Source organism: Procambarus clarkii, chromosome 44 (assembly GCF_040958095.1).
Source record: "Procambarus clarkii isolate CNS0578487 chromosome 44, FALCON_Pclarkii_2.0, whole genome shotgun sequence".
NCBI classification, from domain to species: Eukaryota; Metazoa; Arthropoda; class Malacostraca; order Decapoda; family Cambaridae; genus Procambarus; species Procambarus clarkii.
In genome coordinates, this window is record NC_091193.1 from 10,709,471 (window position 1) to 10,717,161 (window position 7,691).

Consider the following 7,691-nt stretch of genomic DNA (forward strand, 5'->3'; position numbering starts at 1 on the left):
CCAATTGCATGGCTCTCAAACTCTGCCCTACCGAGATTATTTTAAGAATCCCGTTCACTAAAGGTTGTCCTTTATTACCAGTAAAACAGAGCCTGAGATAGTATTTGAAGTTTTACTGGTAATACAGAGTGCCAGATCTGATCAAAGGCACCTGCATTGTCTAGAGGAACAAGACAGCTGATCGTGGACTTATCCAGTGACTGATGCAACTTAGTGAGGAGAGATAGCAGATCAGCAGTAGATTGGCCTTTTCTAAAAAAAAAAAAAAAAATATTGCCGTCCTGATACAAGCCAATGATGACACAAAAATTATGTCATTTGCTGAGAGATTAGTGTATTATCATTAGATATCATCAATGACACGAGGGTGAATTAGGTAGCAGTGATATTAAAAAGTCGCCATCGTGTAAGAAAAATAGCTCAAAATCCTACGGAAAACAAATACCAATTTTAATCTTCATTGAAATTACATGCGTTAGCTGTAGGGGGCCGCTATTACTTCAAATGAGACAGTGTAGCCTCTCCCGACCTGCCTATGACAGCCGTATACACCACCATGTGTCATCTTGAAAATTTGGGCGAAGTTGTCCCTCTAAACTTTGGCAGATAAACAACCGGAAACAGACATTATCTGTTACTGATATGCTTGATGAGGTGGCCGGTACTGCCCGGGGCGAGGCGATGCCCAGGTCACCCCCACATTCTTTCATCTTACACAGCCCCTTCCCACACACACACGCACGCTTCCCATCTCCCCGCTCCCCACACACATCCTCCTCAATCTCCCTTCACACACACACACAGCCTCCCCCATCTCCCCCCATATACACCAGCCCTGCATACACTCTCTCAATGTCCCTCACACACCTACACACACCCCCTCTCTCTCAGCCCCCTCACTCCCCCTCCACACGCACCCTCCGTGTCCTCCCCATCACCGTACTCACTATCTCTCACTATAACCAAAAGGTTGCACCCGGAAAGCAACTCTGTCATCTGAACATACGATTTGCAACTCAAGATCTTAATAAACCAATATTTAAACGAATGCAGGCCAACCCAGGCAGCCTGCGGTCCCGCTTGCTAGCAGAGTATCGAATAGCTTCAATAGTTCGACCCCTCGAGGGCCAACACATGTGCTCAGGGTGAACACAGGTCACACACGAGAGCTTTATTGGCTGGGGAAGAGCTGGTGCTGATCCATCATGAATGCTAAGTCACAGAGCGCGTAGCAGCGCTCCACCAGGAAAAGATGGAGGTGAGAATTTCAATGGAGCTAGAAAGGGTGAAAGGTATATATATATATATATATATATATATATATATATATATATATATATATATATATATATATATATATATATATATATATATAAAGACTCTAACCATGGAGGTGGTGGATGGGAGGAGGTAAGAGGGGTGTGAAGGGGAGGGAGGGAAAAGGGGAAAGGGGAGGATAGATGGGTATATTGATGGATATATGGATAGGTTATTAGACGGATAATTAGAACGGTAGATGGATGGATAGATATATAGATGGATAGGTAGATGAATGGATGGATAGATGGATGCTAATAGAATAACTAGATCGATGGAGAGATAGATAGATGGATGAATACACAAATTAATATAAAATAGATAAATAGATAGATAGACGGAAGACAGGCAGACCCCGGTCCACCCGTATACCCCCCGTCCCCTAGTATATTTCTAAGAGAGCCAGTCTCTCTGCCCAAGGACGGAGGCCAGAGGCTCGCGGCTACCCTCACACAACTTTGACACATGTAACATGTTGGGTATGGGATTGTCATAGGTCAGACGGGGGTCGGCTCCCCCACTGCCACCCTTTAGGAAACATCGGCATCTAAAACCCCCCCAGACCCTTCATGTGATTTTCATGAAGTCAAATCTGAAATATATATGGATAATATAAGGAGGATGGCAGAGGGCAGAAAATGAAGAGGGGTGAGAGTGGGAATCTTGGGTGGGGTGGAGGAGATGGAGGGGTGAGAGATGGAAAGAGAGGAGGAGGAGGAGGAAAGGGAGAGAGGGGGAAGTGAGAGAGGGGGGGGGGAAGTGCAACCCGTCCTTCTACACGGGTAAACGGCCAAATTCACACGTTATTTGTAAGAGGACAGGTTGTCCTAATGAGTGAGAGAGAGACCCGGTCACAGCCGGGTAGCCCTTCTAATATCTCTATAAATTAGAATGTCTGTGAATCCGTGTTTGGAGACCAGATGCTTGGAGCTAGCTTCACCCATCTTTGCATCTTGATACTTGTAGGGTACTTGCCCAACATGGTCGGGTCGAGGTCGCCAGAATTCAAGACGGAACAGCGTTCCTCGGTCACATCTTCCCCCACCCCCCTCCATTACTGTATTTGGAATTGCCCGTCAACTATACATTACAAAATATTTTTAAAACAATAAATTCAAACAATTATTTTCCTATAGTAACATGAAACAGTATGCACTGATTTCGAGAAAATTATCAGAAAATGTCTAATCATCATAATTTGCTCGCAGCATGGTAAAACAGACTATTCAACCACAGCTTCAGAGCCAAAGAGGAACTATGTTATTCTTTGTAAGTTTAATAAAATATTAAGACATACTGATGCCCAATGTACGCTACTAGGAACATTTGTAAGACTATACACTCCTATCTATTAGCTATATATGAAAGAATATACACTTCTATTAACTTTATGTTTAAGTAATTATAATAATATAGGCTATATGAATAATAAGTGTCATATATATATATATATATATATATATATATATATATATATATATATATATATATATATATATATATATATATATATATATATATATATATATATATATATTTTTAGGGGTACCACCACTGGTTTGATATATATATATAAATATATATATATATATATATATATATATATATATATATATATATATATATATATATATATATATATATATATATTTACAGTATGTTCATCACTTGACTTAGTCCAAGAGAGAGAGAGAGAGAGAGAGAGAGAGAGAGAGAGAGAGAGAGAGAGAGAGAGAGAGAGAGAGAGAGAGAGAGAGAGAGAGAGAGAGAGAGAGAGAGAGAGACAGACAGACACAGAGAGAGGAGAGAAGAGAAAAGAGAGAGAGAAACCCCCTTCTAGTGTATGTATGTGTGTGTGTGTGTGTACACATAAACAGCTGTACACACTAAGAACATGAGCAATCTTGGACACACGCAGTACAAACAGGCAGAACAGAGGGCGCAGTATAGCCGGACTTGAGCAATATTTGCTATGGTTGTATCGTTGACTGCATAAAATGAGTTGGTGAGCTTTCTTTTGAGGTGGAGTCGAGATCCCTGTGAGAGCCCCTCACCCTAATATGGACCCCGCCTGATAGCAGTGCAGTTTCCTTTCCACTTAAGCTGGCACTTCACAAGTGCACATGCATTGCACTTGCAATTAAATGTAAAAAATATAAATATATATGTGGTTGAAATGATGCTTTAAATCGTGTTGGACACACACACAGAGGACTCGAGTGCTGTTCTTAGCTCGTAGGGTGAAACTTGAAGCACACTGTGGTGGTAGTAGTGGTAGTAGTTAGAGTCTTAGTAGTGGTAGCAGGTGTTGTAGACGTAGGGCTGGTAGTTGTATGAATAGTGGTGGTACTGGTAGTAATAACAGTGACAGTAATTGCATTAATAGTAGAGGAAGTAGTTGTTTTGTATGAGTGGTGGTGGTGGTGGTAGTTGTTGTAGCAGTAGAAATATTAGTGGTGGTCGTTGTAGTAATAGTAATGGTTGTAGTGGTAATAATAATAGTGGTGGTAGTTGTAGTAATGGTAATGGTTGTAGTGGTAATAATAATAGTGGTGGTAGTTGTAGTAATGGTAATGGTTGTAGTGGTAATAATAATAGTGGTGGTAGTTGTAGTAATGGTAATGGTTCTAGTGGTAATAATAATAGTGGTGGTAGTTGTAGTAATGGTAATGGTTCTAGTGGTAATAATAATAGTGGTGGTCGTTGTAGTAATAGCAGTGGTGATAGTGGTTGTAGGAGTAAAGAAAAAACCACATCTAACGTAAAAGAAGTGATAATAACCTAACCAATAATGTTCCATGTTTCCATGATATAAAGTTTCAAGAGCGTATAATCATAACTTATAATGACCCATATAATCGTCATTTATCATTGTAATCTATAATAATTTAGAATTATCAATAATATGGAACTGCTTTCTCAAATAATTTATAATTGTTGACTTTAATCATTAATAACTAAAATAATATATTCAAAATAATATATAGATCTATAAATGGATTATTTATAATCTGTCCAGTTTTGCAGGCCAGACGCTTGGGGCTAATCACACAATTATGCATAGTGATTGCTGACGGGTAGGTGACCAACATGAGTGGGTTGGGGGGGGCCTGCCCCATTAAGCTATTAGAAGGTTGGAGGATCCCAGAAGCTATCTAGGGCGTGAGTCAGGACAACCATTCACCCATGAGAATATTAACAATAACAGACAGCCTGGCCTGGATGTGTTAAGAGTGAGAGAAATCCCAACTTCTCTCACTCCGAGAGAAATCTCACTTCGACACACGGACATAACTATAGCCCCCCCCCCACATGATCTCAAACACACACACACACACACACACACACACACACACACACACACACACACACACACACACACACACACACACACACACACACACACACACACACACACACGTTACACACACGTTAGAAGGAACTTTTTCAGTGTCAGAGTAGTTAACGGATGGAATGCATTAGGAAGTGATGTGGTGGAGGCTGACTCCATACACAGTTTCAAATGTAGATATGATATGAGCCCAGTAGGCTCAGGAATCTGTACACCAGTTGATTGACAGTTGGGAGGCGGGACCAAAGAGCCAAAGCTCAACCCCCGCAAGCACAAATAGGCGAGTACACACACACACACACCCACACACACACACCCACACCCACACACACACACGCACGCACACACCCACACACCCACACACACACACACCCATGCTGCCTGCCCGCGACCGCAGTAATGACACCACCCCCGCCTCTCCCATGCATTTCACTATGCTAATGCGCCGGCCGGATGGGTGTAGCCCCCAGGACGTGTGTGATATTTATGCAGCCTCGCACGACCAGTAATCGCCCTCAGAACCATAACCCCAAACGACCACTCGCTCTTATTCCCCACGTATCTCATCTCTTATAGCACTCTAAACGCCTCACTTTTTTGGTGGACAAGGAATGGCTTAATTTTCTGAGATTTTCGTAAAGTGGCAGACATTCAAGAATATCGTTCGCGAATATCGTGAAATTATCCATCGCGGACACGGAATAGGAGTTGCGTCTTATCGGGATTTGCGGTCGATTCTGGAAGGGCAGGTCTGGAGAGCCGATAAGATGAGAAGGAGAATTTTGTAAATATTTACGCTCTGGGTGATCGGGTGATGAGGGCACTCTGGGTACGGCTGGGAAGGAGGGCACGGCAGGGAAGGAGGGCACGGCAGGTAAGGAGGGCACGACAGGTAAGGAGGGCACGGCAGGTAAGGAGGGCACGGTAGGGAAGGAGGGCACGGTAGGGAAGGAGGGCACGACAGGGAAAGAGGGCACGGCAGGGAGGCAGGGAACCTGTGTGACCATGTCTCAGGTACACACACACTTGTCTGCACTTGTGTACTCAAGCACAATTAGATGAGTACACAAGTGCAAACATCAGTTCAACAGGAACAACTTGGCCAATATAAACTCAAAAAATAACATTACCAATTAATATACTTCAAAAAATAAATGAACCACATAAACAATGGCCGTAAAGCTGAAACTCTGCGTCATTTACACGACATTTTTGCCAATATTGAAATGTTTCGCGATGACATTCTTTAAATGAATAAAAAACGCTTTAAACAAATATAATTAAATATATGCAGACGAGGAGTCACAATAACGTGGCTGAAATATGTTGACCAAACCACACACTAGAGAGTGAAGGGACGACGACGTTTCGGTCCGTCCAGCACTATTCTCAAGTCGATTGTGAGAATGGTCCAAGACGGACCGTAACGTCGTCGTCCCTTAACTTTCTGGTGTGTAGTTTGGTCAACATAATTATTATATATATACAATATGAGCTGTAAACCATACAATATGAATGAACGGAGTTGACTGCTTTCAACTTTGTCTGCCCTTAAGGAAATGTAGCGAAAATTGTAGGAAATTGTATTGAAGGAAAAGGGAAGTTAGGCAGCAGCAGCAGCCCCGGAGACTGGAGACAGGAGCGAGCACGAGGCGGCAAGACAACCAAGCCAGCCACTAGGGAATTAAAATCATTGTTTTTTGGGGGATTCTTAAAATTAGGATTTGTAGACAGGTCCTTCTGTTCATGAGACGCTCGTGATAGGCTGAGGGTATGCGTTCTCGGGTCTGATAATGGACCAAGAGTGATAATGAACCAAGAGACTGTTAATGGACCAAAACTGATAACGGATCAAGGTTGATAATGGACTGAGACTGATTATGGACCAGGACTGCTACTGGCAAAAGACTAACATAATAGCAGGAGGACCAACCAACGCAACACCTCTACCAAACTACTGGTCTGTTATGTGACAGTTCCAAGCCACGGAACTCCTCACGTTCCGTAACACCACCAATAAATCAACGTTCATCTTACCTCAATAATCCCAGATAATCCAGCCTAAATTGTGACCAGTTCCCCCCCCCCTCCTTAATATATTATAACAAACTTAAATATACTTTGGTAGCCCAAGTTGCATAATATTTTCTTTCCAAACAACTATGTCATCAATATTCATCTGATTATCGTACAAGAAGAAGATGAGGTTTAAATTCGGCTACACGAGTGATTGGAAAGTCACCTAATCTTATTCACTAACAACATCATTAACATTTTTAGAATGGTAAAATAACACGACATTATTTAAATATGGTTGGACGGGAGGAGATGTGTAAAGCCTGAGATAATATTTACCTCTGGAAGACATCCCAGAGGAAGACACGCAGTACATTTAAAACCATCTTAAATAACAATTAGGATTATATATATATATATATATATATATATATATATATATATATATATATATATATATATATATATATATATATACATATATATAAATATACATATATATAAGTATATATATATATATATATATATAAATATATATATACATATATATATACATATATATATATACATATATATATATATATATATATATATATATATATATATATATATATATATATATATATATATATATATATATATATATATATATGTATGTTGTTACATATGACCGAAAAGGTAAGATTAATAATTCTAATACGAGTTTTCTCAATATTTCTTGTTTCTTCTCACTGTTGATGGCAATTGAAATATCAATTCTCCAAAATTCATTTTTATTTCTAGCAACGCCTGAACGCGTTTCGTAATTACCTATTACATTTTCAAAGACTTTAGTTTAAACACACAACTGTAACCTGTGAACATGCAATTTGCTTCCATATTTATACTCGAATTTGGGTGAGGTGACATGGTATAACAGTTTTGGATGAGGTGGACAAACTTATGACAAGACAAGACAGAACACGAAACAATGGGTATTTGTTGGATAAGAGAACATAAGAATGGA